This window comes from Chelonus insularis, unplaced genomic scaffold (assembly GCF_013357705.1).
Source record: "Chelonus insularis isolate UGA/USDA-ARS -01 unplaced genomic scaffold, ASM1335770v1 contig_397_pilon, whole genome shotgun sequence".
NCBI classification, from domain to species: Eukaryota; Metazoa; Arthropoda; class Insecta; order Hymenoptera; family Braconidae; genus Chelonus; species Chelonus insularis.
In genome coordinates, this window is record NW_023276552.1 from 543554 (window position 1) to 563101 (window position 19548).

Below are 19548 nucleotides of genomic sequence, written 5' to 3' on the forward strand. Positions count from 1 at the left end.
TGTAGTTGGCCTGCTTACAAAATCGAGAGAAGCCAGTTGACAAAAATAGGCAATTGGGCTCAAAAAGGCCAAGTTCCTTCTCAGAAAAGTGGTTTCAATTCTGTAGCTAGTAACGAAGCTATTTGCATTCAGTTTTTCGATTCTATCGAGCAAGAACTCCTTGGCATCTTGAAAATCTATCATACTGGAAAATTGCAACTGCTTTTTTCATTCTAGGTTAACAATACTTATAGGTGAAGTGTATGTGACCTACTTCGTCTTTAGAATATCGATGAAAATCTAGAAAACCTGTTTGTCAGTTTTGTTGCTATCTTCAAGGTATTCTAAGATACTTTGAAAATCATGAGAGCTCAGTGTATAAAATAAGGAAGAAAGGTCAAGAGAGAAGGAAAAAAGATGAACTTCTATCGTATATCCAAGAGCAAATCGGTCGGGCGGGTCATCCCCCAATTGTATGAGTCAAGCGCCCCAACGTCGTCATCCCAATTCCCCTTGAAATTGATCGTTTAACGTGACACCAAAATGGTTGACCTATCAATCGTTATATTCACTCCAGAATCAATGACTTTGATTTCTGACTGACCTGGGAAATCATATCAGCATCTTCTACACATACTGAACAGACAAGTCGACATGTTTTCATTCTTTTGAATTGAGACTTATGATAAAATAAAAGAAAATTGTTCTGGACCACGACATTGTTGGAAAGATTAGGCACGTTTTCCACTAGAATCGCCTAGAGGACTTGGAATAAATCAAGCGTTTGCACATGTGAGAATATTTGTTGGTATTTCCCACGAGGATAACTCGTTGCACAACAGTAGTAGCATCATCTAACACTCGAGTAGACTAAAATCTGCATTGTTATAACACTCATGATGTGATAAAATAAATTGAAATAATTCTGTGGATTTGTGTTTGGTCTGTATTGATACTTTGATGCAATTAAAATCGATGAACGATGCAGTTTATAGAGGCGTTTAATGAACATACTGGTAAGAAAGAATTATTTAACATTTTTAATGGAAAAAATATTTTATTAATTTCAATTTAAAATCCAATTGCATACATAATTGATATAAACTAGATCGCAATTTGCGTAATCTATACGTGCGAGATACGATGAGTGGCAGAGTAATAATATTATTCCAATCATCAAATATGATAATACCAAAATTGAAAGGGGATAATCATAATACAGAGTGAATTTTAAAGCTGAAATTGTACGTTTGAGATAATATGATTGACGATTTTTTAATTTGATAATGAAAACAATTTGTACAGAGTGATGTATAATTACTCTTATTAAAAAAACATTTTATAAAAAGGTCTTTTCAATTTTACTAAAATATAATAATTATTATTAAAAAAGAAAGGTTCTTCTCTATTTATTATTATTTTTTTTTTTATTAAAAGGTTTATACTCAACAAGTGATACAAAAAAATATTTAGAAAAATTTAATATCGTTTTTTTTTTCAAGGTAGAAACATCAATCATGCTTGTAAATGCTCTCACTTTGATCCGAAGCGTCAAGGACACTAATAAAAATACAATATGGAAGATAATGAATTTCAGAAGAATTTCAAGAGCATAATGCGTGATAAGAAAGACGACGAAAACTGGCAGTTTCGTGAAGCTCAAATGGATTATGCCTGGTTAACGGAACTATCAGCAAGCAACCTAGTGTGCTTTTTGTTCCATAATCCAGGGTATTACCGTCGTCGGCCTTTTAGCTTTTCATGTCAACTCCTCGTCTAAAAACTTCGTTGCATGGAGACTGACTCGTCATCTGATATCTATCCAACGCGTTTTCGGTGCATGCACCACATAACTTGCTGATAAATTCTAAAGCAGTGATATTTTTAGTAAAAATTGACACGGTTGATATTCGCGTGAATGTTTTGATCCAAATGTTATCACGAAACATTCTTCAGTATCGCAAGAACTATTACGTAAATGGTTCAGTGAATTCTAGTTTTTCCGTAAGCACAGCTGTCGATAAAAAATATGACTTTTTGGGTGAATGATAAATAAGAAATGCTCAGCATTCTTCTTTTTCTTTGACTTGCAATTTTTTGTAGTGCATAGAATATTCCTGCAATTTGTATCTGGTGATCGCCTCGACTGAATATAAGGCAACAGAGGAGATAGAAAAAGAATATTCTGCAAGTAAAATAGTATTGATTGATAACAATAGCCATGGAATGCTGACAACATTGGACGCGATATTGGTGAATAGCATTTTAATTGGTTTTATCTGCTACTACCGTCCTCCCTCACCCTTCTAGTAGTTGGCTAATAATGCAAACGATTGCTTGGCACGCAACCTACTGGCCCAACTGCAGCCAGTCAGTCTGCACGATATTACTATTTGCACAAAATTACAGCTGCAAGATTGCAGCACTTATGAGCACTTGAGTCTCGATCAAACCCGCGTTTGACTCTCGCGTGTACCTCAACAAAGTTCCTCGATGATTTATAAAATCTTACTTGAAAAAATTACTGTTTCAAGACTCGCTTTTTTTCATAAAGTAGTTGAACAAATAGATTCTTCGAAAAATACTACTGATACTTGAGAGAAAAAAATGCTGGAAATTAGTGATAATTTTATTTCCGTCTTTTTCTTTAAATTTTTAGAACTAGTGAGACAAAATAAACTGAAGAAAAAATTGTTCCAGACTTAAAGTGAATTTCTTGATTAAAGTGTTGATGCCTCTTTCAAAGACCAGACTTTCTTTTTGATTTTTTTGCCCTCTTTGTAAGTGTGTCATTTCTTAATTCTACAAATGCCAGTGAAGCTGGCGAGATAAAGTCTCGACAAATGAATTAAGCTTATGAGTAAATGGAAAAGGAGGAGAAAAAAATAAAATGTGATAAATGAAAATCTTTGTTCGTTCATACATTCTTTATAGGTGGATATCTCAGTTCAGACACGCGAGATATAAAAAAGTAGGCTTTTCTTGTTATTTCTCCAGTCGAAACTTTTATCATAAGGGGAAGAAATAACGTCGAAAATTTTCTAAAAGCTTTTAATAGAAGAAAATCAAGTAAATGACTGGAAAAAAGGTTACTTAAGATGACAGTCACTGGGATAAATCTATAATTTTCATATTGATGAAAATTGAATATCAAAAAGAGAGAGAGGTTGCAGTAATTATCAATCGAATGTAAAGTGTATATTTGAAGAAGAATACTCGGAATATAATTGCAATGGCCGCAGATCCATTTGTTCGTCTATTGTTTCAACATAACCCACTTTAGAATCCAGTCATCAGGCCAGAAGCAGAGCTAACTCGCTTATTCGAATATATAGAGTAAAGAGTATGCACGTGCGAACAGCAAATAACGAAAAGAGTAACGCCAAATAACGAGCGTCGCCATGAAAAAACAACTAGATAAAATTGTCATTGCACTAAATTTTTTATTTTTCATTTTTTTTTATTTTCTTTTTCATTCGTTCGTTCACCACCGCATTGGAAAAACTCAAAAAAATTCGTTAGAACGAGAGATCAATTAATTGAGAGTGCCCACATTTTTTTAATGTCCATACGAAAAATTCTAATTGCTCAGTTCACCATACGATGTATTTTTCTTTTAAGCAAAAAAAATACCTTAACATTCCTATATGCTCGATTACGTTCTCTATTATGAACATGATTTTATCTTTATTACTATGGACTTGTGCCTGCGTGACAACCGTCAGTTTCCGGCTATTTCCAAGTGTATGTTGCTAATATAATTAGCATTTCTTTCAACTTTAATGTTCAGATCATTGATACTAATCAGAAACAATAGATAAAGCTGGAAATAACCGTATAGAATAGAAGAATATTAATTTACTGCATCCACTGCTTATATTTTACGACTATTTATCATAAAAAATTACTTTTTCCGCCATTTTGCACCCTCTTATTTGCTTATGGGATACAGAGAATTAAATCATAGCTTAAGGCATATCAATTTCTGGATTGCTGTTTTATCAAAAATATTTTTTTTTTAAATTAATTTGTACAGATTTTATTTTAATCACTTCATCTTGAAATAAAGCATTTAAAACCAACATCAGATATTTCTTATTTAAAATAAAAAAAATACTTGCCACTATTTCAAACTAATTAAATAAATTATTTTATTATTTCAATCAAAATATGATAATTTTTTATTCATTTTTAAAATTAAAAATGGAAATTTCGTAAATGATTTAATTATCCATTGAATATTTTGTGTCCATTAGTTTTAAAATTTTTATCTACATGAAAATTCAATTAATGAAATTATTTATTTAATGATCATAAAATATTCAAAAAATTAATAACTTTGTTAATTTTTAGTTGATATTAAATGGAGAATTATTGATAAAATTAGTTTATTAAAATTAAATAATAATTTCATGAATGAAAGTGTCGTTTAGGTTGTATTCACCCTATCTGAAAATCTCCCACACGACTCTTTCATATAAAAATGTCGCTTTTAGGCGCACTTTTGTCACATTACGTATCATAATAAAAATTGGGGGGTGAAAAAAAAATTTACTTTGAGTATAGCCCAGGCACCAGCTATTCTTGAGAATCCGAAAGGAAGCAAATGCTATCCCGAAGGAATTCCTCCACACAAAAGCTATCGAAGACACAATGGAAGTAGAGAGTAAGTTATATATACACATATAACTCGTCATCCGATTGGACACTCTGATAATGGTAAAGTACTTGAAACACTTTGGAGAGCGAGTAAGATCATTGAATGCGCTGAGATCAAGCAAGAGAAGAAGCAAGCACCAATAAATATTCGGTGCACGAAATAACCACCCCCATAAGTTTGCTTTATGGAGTGGAACCCCGAACGACTCTCAAGCTCACCTACTCGAGTATACTCACTTCCTCTTCCTCCTTTTCCCCTTCCATTCAACTCACTCTTTCTCATATTCGTTGGCAGACTACTTTGCGCCTGGTTTCCAGACTCTCGAGATCTAAAATCTGCGCACATGAAATCAAGTGACGGAAGCAGACGCCTTAGTTTTAATATTTCAAGCAGACTTAACTGCTATTTTGTTGGAAATCATTTTTTTTTCTCTATGTTTCTTTCATGATTGCTCTGGCATCGACTGGAATATATTCGATACATTACTGACTGCAGGCTGCGCAGTTTGCTCACAGTCCCCCCAGCTTTGCTTCTCTGTGTGTCTGTCTGTCTCAATGTTTTATTGAAATCCATCGCAATATGGACCTCGCTAAAGCTCACGCACTGCAGATAGAACATGCTTCTATATAGAGGTATGCCAAAACTGCTGACTCCACAGCAATGTTGATACGTTATCGATGATATCCCATTCAAATTTTCCTCTTTTGCTCGTTCGTTCTGCTACTATGCACACTTAGAAAAAGACTAGTACTATTTAATAATAATATTTTAATAAAATTTCCAGGTATTTTTATTTATATTATAATTATTCAGTTTTTTATCATCTAAATTAATTATATAAATTTGTTTTGAATATCCTACCATGCTGAAATAAATTATTTTAATAATCAGAATAATAATAATTATTATTAACAAATAAATGAGATAAATAAAACTTAATATTGTTCATATTAAAATACAATTAGTAACCCACTTTCAACGTAAAGATAAAATTAAATAATTATTCATTTGATATGATAAAATTTATTTAGTCACATTAAAACAAAGAATTTTTTGTTATAAACATGCTTCAGTTAAAATATCTGTTTTATGAATGAACAATTAGTTTCTGAGGATTAAATAATTTTGAATTAAATTCCTCGGTTAGTTACAAAAACTTTTTTTTTAAACTCCTCACTAATTCGTCATAATTTTAAGATCAACAAAAAAACAACCTAATAATAATTAACAATGATGTAAAAAATTTTCAAAAGAGTAGAGAATTCATTAAACATAAACAACTATTAAAAACTTTGTTAAATGATATAAAATCCTTTTCTCAATGCGTGCGTAAAACACTGGGGATTTTACAAACTCTCAACTCGGCAGGCGTCTCAACCCAGTAGGAATCTGTATTTTTTTCTTTACCTCTTATCCGTGCTTTAACTTGCTGTATATTCTTTTAAAGCTTTATAATCTCGCACTTTTTGCTCGTCTCGACAAAAAGCTCTTGACTTTTGTACTCATATCATCATTTTAATTTAATAATAAATACCCCAGTTCCATTCAGTTGATATTTATTATTCGTTTTTTATTATCAAAATGTGAATTTCATGAATATCTATTTCCTCAAATAGAGTCGTATTTTAGTTCGCCAAGGGCTGTTTTTCACGCGAGCTGTTCTGTGTATTTATCGCAGTAGGATACCTTAGGTCGAGGGTCGAAAGTTGTAACGTAAAAGGTGGTGAGGTGGGGTATAAAAAGGAAGCAGGGAGCAAAACATAGATATGACAGGCAATAAGAAACCCTGTGTTGCACGAAAGACATTTATTTGCAACGGCGTAGCATTTTATCTGCACCCTAACTCGACGAGTCTTGAATGAGTCTCGGATGCACTCACGTCCCACGAGATCTCTTTGAACAATTGCATCACGCTCCTCAGAAAATAGACCAACGAACGGAATGGCAAACTCAAACTAGAGAGTCACCGAAAATGAGAATACAAGTACTAACATTTGTCTTTTATACTTGAAAAAGTGTGTTAAGTGCAAATGTGAATTTGCGAATATTTTTTACCGCTTGGTAACTCCAGTACCCAAATTACATAACGAAAAAAAAAGCAACAATGCCGTAATAATAATAAAAAACATCTGGATTATGTATCTTAGTTTATACTTTTAACTTAGTTTTCAGCAATTCGTTTGGTTAAATCTAGATTCCAGGAAACCACAGCTTGCAATTTAGAAAGTCGTTGATTTTTTTTCTACAGTTTAATCGTGACTTTCTTCGAATAAAACGAAAAACTCTAGTTATTACTGTTATTAGATTTCATCCTATACATCGCTATAACTTTTAGTTATTATATTATGTTTTTTCTTTACGATAATCTTCATAGGAAAGTTTATTCATGCGCAGCAAAAAAATTCCTCTATGTAGATTCTTGAGAAATGATTGGCTTGATACAAGACTGGTATGCTGGTTTTTACTTTACATCCCAATGATGTAAAGTTACTGTGGAATCTAGCAGTAAAATACATACATATTCGTATACATGGACTGAATGTCAAGAATAAAAAAAATATATCGATACACCAAACCATATACTTTGCCATAAAAACTTCTCGTAAAGAATTTAACGATCGTATCCATTTTAGTTATATATTTACTCGTATCATTCGACTTCGATTTATAACGTATCTGTGGTCAGTGAACAAGAGTTTTTACTTGTTGCAATGTACATGGGACACTAAAATTCTACAAAGTTTAATTGTTGGTTGTCAAAAAATGGTTTATTTGATGCCAGAAAATTTATTGATTATTTTTACCAAAACTCTGGATAAAATAAAATATTCTAAATTTAATAAATCACATTGGAAAGACATCAGAAAAATAACTCCAAGCCTCAAGTTTATTTTTGAAAAATAAAATATGTAGTGTCCAGTCTGACGATATTCTATTCCACCGATTCAACAAATCACTGATCTCTATCATTATTCTTCAAGGACAAAAAAAAATTTCCTCTGGCAAGTTTATGTATATTTGATAATGTATGTTGGTTTTCTCAAGATAAATGTACACTAAGCAGTAGGTTTAGCCAAAATTTACTGTTCGCTACCCTCATAAAATGATAATCCTTGCGTGAGTAATCATTTATTCTCAATACACAGTGTGTGTCGTTGAAAAACACTACACGCAATAATTTTTAGCAACAATACAAAAACCATTGGCTTGTGGTTAACTGAATCGATAAAATTTAGTTTCAGCTGATAATAACGTTGAACTGAGAGAACGACGATTATATGAAGCGCATAAATTGCATTTCGATAACGTAGCATTAATAGCTACCTACCACTTCACAACATTTATCGAGTCTGTGCATTCCAGGGAAAGTCGATGAATTCAAATCGGATATAATGAGCGCATCAGGTGCTCTACACACTCCAGTATGGAGCTTTCAATTAGCCACCTATCCAGACCAATGATATTGAGGATAGTTTTCTTATCTCTAAGACCTGTAGCAATATCAAATAAATGTAGCTATCATGTTCTTCTGTTATTGTAGTTTAATTGTGTTACAATTGATTGTACAAACAAATCGATATACATAAACACTAATATAGTTACATATGATAAGTATTATTTGATTACATATCATTTGAATGTTGATCTGGGACATGGTACATGTTCCGATATTATGATTAAATAATTTGCTGAGTTTTCTGTTTTTATCTTATTAGAAACTCAGAGACTAGTTCAAAGTATTCTTATTTTATATTTCATCGTTGTGTAATGAGTACCAACCACACACGCGATCGTAAAAGCTCATATTATAGTTGTTATGTACATATGAATGCAATTATTTTCTCAGAATAATAAAAGCTTCGCTGTAATTGAAAGAATAGGTAAACTTAGAATATAGAAGAGTTACTCTATTTGGCTAGAAAAAAATCCATCGTCTAGTAACTCACCGTATAATTAAATTGATAATCATCTATGAAAAAGAAAGCTTCCGCAGATGTTCATCTTGCATTCTTTTCAAACAAATATTTATACTACGATTACTAGTCTTTTATAATTATTTTATGAAAATTTATAAAATAAACATGTCCTTATCAATTTCATTGTATCGCTGGTAAATTAGTTTTTCTTTACTTTTAGATTTTTATTTAACTTTATGGTTTAGGGTATGATTACGTATAAAAAAATGTTGTTCCCCAAAGGTTCCTTGAATTTTCCTCAATGAGGAAGTTCCCCGACGTTCCTCTCGTGGGACTATGGTGAATGTATGGGGGAAAAAAGTTTTTTTTTTTTTCAAATTTTTCTCCACTCCTCCAAACGTTCTTTAAATGTAATAATGATATATTGGTGAAAAACAGTAAAACATGAAAATGTGCATAATTTCTATTCTAATAAAGCTATGAGGTTGATCGAGGACTCAAATAAAAGATCGTGATGAGAGGAAAGAAGTCAATATGGTGAAAATCAGAATTGAAGCATATTTTATGCTAAAATTGAAGTAAGTTCCCGTTTTACCCCATTTTAGGGGTGAAAGAATTAATTTTTTATATTTTTGACCTGATTCCGCATTTCTACACATTGAGACGAAGAGAATGAGTGGTCGAACTTGAAAATCGGACAACTTTGATTTTTCGACCCCAAAAAATGGCAAGTGGTACCCCTTTCCATTTTTTTGGCCAAAAAATAAAGGTACTCCGATTTTGATAATTGAGGGCTCATTCTCTTCGTCTTGATGCGTAGAAATGCGGAATCGGGGCACCGGTTAAGAAAATTCACTTTAACACCCTTAAAAAGGGGTTACACTAAATACAAATTATGGATTATCATCCCCTTGACTTTAAACCCCTATAACTCGTGAACGGACGGTCCAATAACTGATTTTAAGGACGTTTTCAAAACCCGAAAATCCAAGCTACATATTCATATTCATAAATAATGTTTAAAAAATTTCTTTCACCCTTAAAATCGCGAAAATATAAAAAAAAATCACATTTTTTCGGGAAGTTGCCAACTATTTTAGCCATTTTAAGGGTGAAAGAAATTTTTTTAACACTTTTTATGGATACTTTTCTTTAGCTGAGATTTTGAAGTTTCTAAATATCTCTGAAAAATCATAATTAGATGAATTGTTCAAGAGTTATAGAGGTCCAAAGTCAAAGAAAGGGGAAAATATCATCTACTCCCCAACTTTAGACCTCCGTAACTCTCATACAAATTATCTAATAATGATTTTTCAGAGATATTTAGAAACTTCAAAATCTCAGCTAAAGAAAAGTATCCATAAAAAGTGTTAAAAAAATTTCTTTCACCCTTAAAATGGCTAAAATAGTTGGCAACTTCCCGAAAAAATGTGATTTTTTTTTATATTTTCGCGATTTTAAGGGTGAAAGAAATTTTTTAAACATTATTTATGAATATGAATATGTAGCTTGGATTTTCGGGTTTTGAAAACGTCCTTAAAATCAGTTATTGGACCGTCCGTTCACGAGTTATAGGGGTTTAAAGTCAAGGGGATAATAATCCATAATTTGTATTTAGTGTAACCCCTTTTTAAGGGTGTTAAAGTGAATTTTCTTAACCGGTGCCCCGATTCCGCATTTCTACGCATCAAGACGAAGAGAATGAGCCCTCAATCATCAAAATCGGAGTACCTTTTTTTTTTGGCCAAAAAAAATGGAAAGGGGTACCACTTGCCATTTTTTGGGGTCGAAAAATCAAAGTTGTCCGATTTTCAAGTTCGACCACTCATTCTCTTCGTCTCAATGTGTAGAAATGCGGAATCAGGTCAAAAATATAAAAAATTAATTCTTTCACCCCTAAAATGGGGTAAAACGGGAACTTACTTCAATTTTAGCATAAAATATGCTTCAATTCTGATTTTCACCATATTGACTTCTTTCCTCTCATCACGATCTTTTATTTGAGTCCTCGATCAACCTCATAGCTTTATTAGAATAGAAATTATGCACATTTTCATGTTTTACTGTTTTTCACCAATATATCATTATCACATTTAAAGAACGTTTGGAGGAGAGGAGAAGCATTTTTTCATCCCGGATGAAAAATAATTTTACCCATAAGAAGAAGTATGAATTAAAAATTTTAAAATAATAGAGGGAAAAATTCAAAATTCGAGTACTTATTGATTTGATATCGTCGAACTTTTTTCCAGGTGTTGTTTTCTAAAACTCACTATCTCTCTATTATTTGAAATATCTACATACTCGAATTTCGCACAATCGATAGTCAATTCGTCTCTTCGACAAAAGCCGCACTCTGCCTGGTCTAATCCGCAGAGCTTGCGCTTCATATTCATCGAGATTATATGTAGAGCCTATTATTATTCTTTTTATAACAAAAAAAATTATTTTTATTTTTTACTGCATCGAAAAGAGTATTTGGATTGAAGAAAGAGGCAATAAAGATTTTTTGATAGTGAAAAATTCTAAATTTATCGTAAAATGGGCAAAAAAAAAAGCCTAGCTAACAGTTGAGTTGTATCTTTGAAGCTCTATGAATACACTCAAGCGTTGAATACCAGTGCCACCTGCTTTAAAAGGTTTACGTCAAAAGACTGTAACATCAGAATGATACGCAATATCAGCGGAACAATATCTTGCATACGTTTGCCAGTTTCCATTCGTTTTGTATATAAATGCATACTGATATCGTTATGAAATGTATACAGTCAACCCTTTGCATGGTCTACCTCATCAAGACTATGTACACCCTTGAAAAAATTTTTCCTTTATCTCAAAATCAAGTATTTAAACCTAAACTCACACACAAAAAAATCCTATCAGTATATTCTGCTGATTATTTGGAGTAATTCATTCAATAATTGTCATTCTTACCTTTAAAAATATATCAGTTATATAATACTAAATAAGATTCTCGTGCGATGAAAGAATTTTTATGGGTGCAGACCCTTTTTGAAGTATTCAAGAATTGCAGATGAATACATCGATGTTACGTATTCCACGTTTCCATTCGTTATCTTCAGAAATCTCTGATGTGAGAGCAATTTCTCTGATCAGGAAAATAAAAAACGTCGCGTCGCATCGATTATTTGAGAAAATATTTGACATTAAAGATGCTGATGTGTGATTGATGAAAAAGTTTAAGAGAATATTTTGATGACTGTATGAGAGTTATTTACTACTGGGAGTAAATAAAACTAAAATATTGACTATTTATTTTTTATCTTTGATTTTTATATTTATTCCCCACAATAATCAGCGTAATTGAAGTAATGAATATTTGGCATCAGAGCTAAATAAATACCAATGTAATTGACGTAGATACAGATCGTACACAAACACTTTTAAAATGCTGATGGAGTCGAGCAGAAAAATTGCATCCCATACGTCAGTTTGTAATATTATTGTTACCTCTTTATGCACTTTCAATGTTAGTCTGAGAGAATTTATTGAAGATTTATTAAAAATATTCTTATAAATGACAGCTGCCAGAGTTGGGTACTTATTAATTTTTATTTTCTTCAAAATAATTCACTTCTGATGATGAAGAAATAAATGAATTGCCACTTGGAGATGATGGTGATATGACTGATGAGGACTAAAACAAAATTAACTATTCATATTTTTAAAAAAAAAATTAATCATCTTGTTTTGTTTTAAATGAATCAATTGAGTTTATTGGAATGATTATCAGCTGAAGGTAGATTACTATGAAGAGGGCAAGGAGCAAGAGATCAACTCGAAAGTACCAGGTAAATAATGAAGACGATTGTGGAATCCTACTAATAATGTTGTAACAGTATGAAATAAGTTGTGGGACAGTTCTAATCACTGGGAGTTGTGTTTACTACCAAATATAGTTAATCACTGACACGAATGTTATTTTCACAGGAATTAGACAGACGATTTGGTGGTGATATTACGAGACTCTGATTGCAATCTCGATAAACACCTGTGAGCCGCTGGCGTGTCGTAGAACTCGGTCGTTGAACATTAGTGTCTAAGTTATGTGAGCTTGGTATGACCAGGGAAACTGGCCATAAATCGAACGTAACAGCCCTCACCACGAGTCTAGTATTTACATTACCTATACACAGTAATATTCACATTAAATGATCTGTTTATGGCTTTAATCATATCTCACATCTGATATTTCAGAACATAAGTGACTTTTTCATTATCCAGGTGTTAAAAAAGCCGACTTTCTTAAAGTGTTTAGTCATTTAATAAGTTGCTTTCAAAAAAAGTCTTGAGAGCTTAAATAAAATGAAAATGGATGTTCTGGTTGCTAGATGCAGAAACGGAGCTTTTCGCGTTCCCTAGTGAACGTTTATGGAAATATAAGTCGTTGCCGGGTGTATCCTTTATTCATAGGCTGCACCGAGGGGATATGTACTCGTCCCAGTCGCCAGCTTGGAAATATAAAAGTAACAAAATGACGAGACTAGTCGCTGCAATGGAGCTAGGCTTGCGAAACATTCACTTCTGCACGAGTAGGACACATTTCCCAGTTGGGCGATTAGCTAGACGCCATGTAGTCATGTATACATTTTCCACGAAATACACTGCCACTTGGTCACTTGCATATCCCCTATATACACTTGTACTCTTCTATTGCTCCCTCTAAATGTGTTCGTGAAACTTGTCACGCGATGTTAATTTTTCCGCTTTTTGTTACTATCCTGTCACTCGTATATTTCTGTTAATTACTCTGGTTATTTTGCGTAAGCATGTAAATTTAGTAATGTCATATATAAAGCTTCCTTCAACCACCAATGTTTTTTAATAATGCCTGTGATACTATTCAATGGTTAATTCGAGCTCATTCAAAGATATTTATCATCGTACAAGGTACTTTTTTTTTACATAGAACAAACCTCCAGGTACATGTAGCTTCATTTTTTTTTCGAGTATTGATGATATGACTTGTTGACATGTACAAAATAGTTGACCAATGATTTTTGTTACATAGTTTTAGTTTGAATGTAAAACAGGAAATAAAAATGATGTATTATACTGGATATTTATATTATTATTTAATTCTTTATTCATTATACAAGCACTAATTTTTTATAAAATATTTTTAAATAAGAAGAAAGTATTAAATATTTTAAGGTTAATATTTGTACTATGATAAAACAATTGACTATTATATGATTACTTAACAAAACTTTTCTCTGAATAATATTTTTTCATTGTAAGAATTCGTTCATAAACCAAGAAAAAAAGTTCGTACATTTCACAAAAAAATTTCATCATTTTTTTTAGAACAGAAACAGAAAAAAACTATTTAGATACTGTCTATTGTTATATACCTTTTATGAATAAAAATATGCAAAACAATAACAACTTTTAAAATTCACTAAAAATTTAAAAACCCAGCTAAAAATTACAACATTTCAAATGACTGTTACAATACAGCTCCAGTATCAAAATAAAACGTGAAAAAAAAATTGTCTATGTCACATCTTATTCTTCTCTGTGTGCATTTTCCATTTTTTAAATTTAAAATATTTTCTTTCGTTCTATTGCACAGCTTTGAAAATACCATTAGGCAAGAAGATGCTTGATCCTTCTTACCCTCCACCATTATCCTACTTGTCTTTATCCTGACGCAAAGAAGGGAGTTATATTACAAGCTATAGTGGTAACCCTAGCTGGTATGCACTTAGACTCGCGTAACATTCCATTTTTTGCTCTCTCTTTTTCTCCATCAACATCTCTCTTCTTCCTTCTCTTCCTTGCTCTCAAATACTGCGGCCACTCTTTTCACTAAGGAAAGTATTTTTGATAGCATTACTTGCTGGTTCCCATAGTCACCCTGGGCTCAATGATAAGTAGATTCTCACAGGGGCAAGATGAGCGGCCAAGGCGTCGTGAAAATATCAGACGCTTGTACAGACGATCATTCGATTATCACAGAGTAAGAGAAAAGTTGCGTGCCACGTTGGCTTAATGTTGGTTCTTCCAGAAACAGCCTGCGGGTGTGTCAGAGTTGATTTTTACGAGACAAAGATGGAAACGGAAGTTTGCAGGGGACGCAGAGGCATGCCTTGGTGGAGCTGGAGAAGCTAAAAGCTCGATTCAATCTTCTACCTCTTCGTGACAAAAGTCTTGCATTTTATTCTTGAGTAAATTATTTTTATTAGCTTTTAAAGAAGAACGTTTTTAATAATTCAATGAAGATCATTGAGTTTTTAATGCATTTATAAAGTATCTTCTTAGTGATAGATATTGAAAATGAAGGATTGAATTTTTCCATTTGCTTCGATAAATGTCAGAGATAGATCATCTGTCTCTAGTGTATTATCGGGAATATAACTCTTGGAGTCACATTTCTGCCACTGCATCAACAAACCCTTAAGTGCATTTGATTCCCCAGTGTGATCACCAACTATTCACTAAAGCTACTCTGCTGTTACTTAAGAAAAATTCGTTCCCTCAACATTTATATGCCGCAGTAACATCTTCTGATTGTCATCATACATTTTATATACTCTTCTGAAAGACATTCAATAAAAAAATGATGGATCATTTTGGCATTTGAAAATTCTTCATATGAGAATCAACTGACAATTGAGAAACTACAGACACAAGTTTCCTTTTACTTGGAATCAAATGACAAGAAATTAGATTACCATCCACTCTTTTCATCTACCGAGCAATTAATAACTAAGATATTGAAGAAATAATATCATTTTCTGTGATCGTCTGTTCTTACGTTCCACTCTTTGTCTCTTTAGTTGTAGATAAAATATCGAAAATACAATTATTAGAGCTTTTTTCATCTGTTGTTCCAGCAACTTCCTGTCACTGGCTACTGAATGTACTCATGCGAAAATACACACTTTGCTTGCCTGGTGAAGTTGTGGACCAATAAGTAATTACGCTGGTGGTGAAGAAAAATGCGACTCGGCGTCTGGGCAATTTGTTTCAACCCTGTGGTAAAAAAAACTTTTTCCCATTGCTCTACGTTATCGTTACATCCGCAAATTGTGTAATTTGGTAGACCACGCTGGCACCTACGCCACCGCCAGTTATTTATAGCGGTTATTGGTTTTCCAGATGTTGGTTTAACTCGTATTTTTATAACAAAAGCACTCAAGTTTTCATCTGCCAAGTCACTTCCCACCTTTTCAATTCATAAATTATTCAAATGCGTAATTTAAGTATTGATGCAATTACCATCTAGCATTAATGGAAATCCACCATCAACTACCTGTCACACTATATTTATTGAGATTTTCTTTATCCTTCTTTATATAAACTAATATTTGCAGCGCATCGAAGCGCAGAATTGAAGATTATTGGATTCTTTCGTTAGACACAAATAATCCTGACAGTACACCAACAGTTTTGTGATTCTTCATTCCATTTCTTGTTGATCAATGATTACGACATCTGAAGATAATTGATAGGTATCCAATTCTCTGTAACATAATAACCGAATAATATTTATTAAATGGAGAATCAGAGATTTGAAAAAATTTTTAAAAAAGAAATATTATCAGTAATGTTGTTAACTTTTTGGGAAATAACAATTAACCTTATTATCAATAGATGCCCATTAATTTATATAGAGAAGCCTAATAATGAACATGATCTAGTTATGGTCATCCAATCATGAACGACCGGTCATTAAACATGTGTCCGATGCTGGGATCCTGTCCAAGATTGGTGGCAGTATCCAATATTGAGTTCAAAATAATCGAGTGAAATTGAAAGTTTTAATATTTTTTAATTTTCGTTGGACAGAATCAAAACATATCTAAATGAAAAATCTAAAAAAAAGTGTCATCACCAATTTATTCAAATTATTTCCAATTTCCTGGAGGTATATATTCAATCACAAGTTAATAGATAGTAATCAAATTAATTTTCTTTTTTTTTAATTAATGAAACTAATGGATTTTTAAAGACTTTTTAAACATAGATACCAAATTAATTATTGAACAAATGTCTACATGACAAATGAATGTCACAAACTTTGTTTAATTAATTAATGAATCTGCGGATGTTCACAAAACTTTGATTTTAAAAATATTGTATAATTGAACTCAGCTGGATGGTGTTAAAGAAAAAATTTGTTAAGATAGTTTAGATGGAATAAAGATGAAATAAAAGTAATATTCAATGAAGAAATTAATTAAATTGGCCAAGTATGACAAAATTATTTAGATACCGGATATTCTGGTTAAGATCAGATAACTTTTAATTATGATAATATGCGGGTGAATGAATATTTGGTCAGCAACGCGTTCAACCGATTTTCCATTCTCGGACTTTCTCAGAGCAGTGATCCGAAAGTGCATTAACAACTTTGGCGTTATCAATTCTCCTATAACGCCGGGCCCAAGTAAAGTTGAAACAACTTTACTAGATATAGACTGGGTGCACGTGCGCACATGACATAGAATCTGTAGAGTATGGTTTTATTCATATATACAAGCTTATAATGAAATGGCGTGTTGCTGGTACAAATGAACGGCCATTCGAGTGTGAATCAAATGGGCGGGCCTAAATTCAGGAGATGCAGCTAGCCTCACTGCTGAGTGTGACACATAATTCAGCCAACTCATATAAACTAACTTTCAAGTTATTCAACGCAACTTGCTTACCTATATATGCCTAAGGGCGTCTCTCTACTAAAACATTTCTCCTGCTCGTTCTCCACTGCTACCAGACGTTTAATTTAATATATCTAAGTTTCTAACGGATCATTGGAGAACTAAGGAAACCATGAACTTTAATCAGACGTTCGACTAATTTCCCCAATAAATTTACACTCATTTTGTGGTCGGCTTGAAATTGAGTAATTAATAAGATAAGAATTTATCCTTATTTCAGTATTAACTTTTTTTTTATTTTATAAATCTATGTTATAATATCTTCATTTCATTGTAGCTTGTGAAAATTTTTTAGTTTGAGTTCTTCGTTAATGTTTAAACACAAAGATAGTCCAGCAGTCTAAGAGAACAAAGGTGTTTATATATAGACTATGCTTTTTATTAGTTTTAATAAGCCAGTCTCTTATGTTCCATCACTGTGAATGCTTTTAATATCTCAAACCCTTGCAAAAAACATTTTTTATTTTATTTTAAATTTAAAGTTTTAAAAATATTAAAATTCATTGACATTGTTTTCTAATTTAATCTGCTAGCAAATTGAGTGGTTGATGGTAAAGTAATTTTCCAATAAGTGTGTACAAGTAACTATCTTGATAAAACATGTATTTTCTAAAGGATTAATCAAGTTATACAAAGCCAGCAATTGACAAACTTGACAAATAAGCCAATAAAATACATCCGCGACTCTTGTCCACATCAGTAAGTCCAACACGTCGTTGTCATCGGTATCAGGTGGTTTGAGCAACGATATCGTCGACGTACCGGCAATTGCGCTCGAGTGTTACACGATATTCGCTGACGTGACGATGGTGGTCATGGCCAATGGCAGGGTTTAAATCTAACAGTAGTCACGTCACGATCAAAATCGAATGATGGGGATCTACAAGATCGACTCTTGAGTTCTCGGTGTCTGGGAAATACATCTCAGATATGACGAGCATTTTGGTGTACTGAAAAATATATTGCTGTGTATACAAAGGGAAGCTACAAGTAGAAATTCTTACACAAGAATTCTTCAAAGTTTTCGCTTGAAATTGCAATTTTGACGCAATCGATTTTCAATAAAAATAACATTGTAGTATTTCATTACTTTTCTCGATGAAATAATTTCACGTTTGATGATCAAATAAAATGAAATAACGAAATTTTAAAATTGATGTTTCCATTATCGGAATAAAAGTAATTACAGTACATGAACAATTGATAGACTCTGTTCAATATTCACTTCATAACTAATAAAGCTGAGCAATATAAATAACTCATTTACTAGTCCAATGAAATATAAGTAGAAAAATATTCCAGTCCTGATTATTTGTATCTCTGATGTATATTTAAATTTAAAACAATAACTCATGACCCTCTCCAGTTGATATTCATACGTAAAATTGACTTGAAAGTAAATTTAACTTTAATTATTAATTCACTGACATACTAATTAAAAACATTGATTTCTATTATTCAAAGTATTTTTAGTTGTAATTATTGGAGTTACTTTATAAAAAAACCAATTCATTTGACTTTTGGAGTACTCAAAAACAATATTCAGTTAATCTAACAGGTCTATTCCTATAACAATTTTTATTGTTTTATATTTATAATTAAATTAATAAATTCACCATTCAAACAATATTTGACAAATTTTTCCTAATTAAAGTTAATTAATTAAATTGCTAAAGTTCTTTAAATCACCAAAATATTTTGGAAGTAGAATTATCTGATTTCGTTTCAACACGTAAACGATTTTTTTTTCTTTCCAAACTTTTCCCCAAGCAATTTAGTTTACTTTTCCTTAAACACGAGTTTCAAAATCCAGGCCAAAAAAAATCGAAAACCTATACGAAAAGTAAAACTGTATCAGCCGATAATCCAGACTTTCTATCACACATGAGCTGGATTAGGTATTATCTTGAAAATAGAAAATAAAAATAAAGCCATGAATAGATTAAATAACTTAGACACCATTTTTATGGACAAAGTGCTAATGATGAGCTTTCAGATATCTTCGAAGCATGTTAGTAGAATGTTAATGCATAGAAGTTTCAGGAGTCTTGGACGAAATCTCAAGTTTCGTAATCATTGTGATTTCGTACCTACGTGCCGGAATTTCGGATGCAGATTATTCAAACTAGCAACTTGGATGAATGGAAGGAGTTTTCATTGTAGTTGCAGGATTCGGTCAACGTGGGTATGTATAGATGTTTGTCGCTTTGGTGTATGTCGGAACCAGCAGTCCCATTGCCTGTCAAACCGAACTCATGCGGCTCGAGATTAGTTGGAATTGAAGTGCGTCAGGTTAGAAATAACT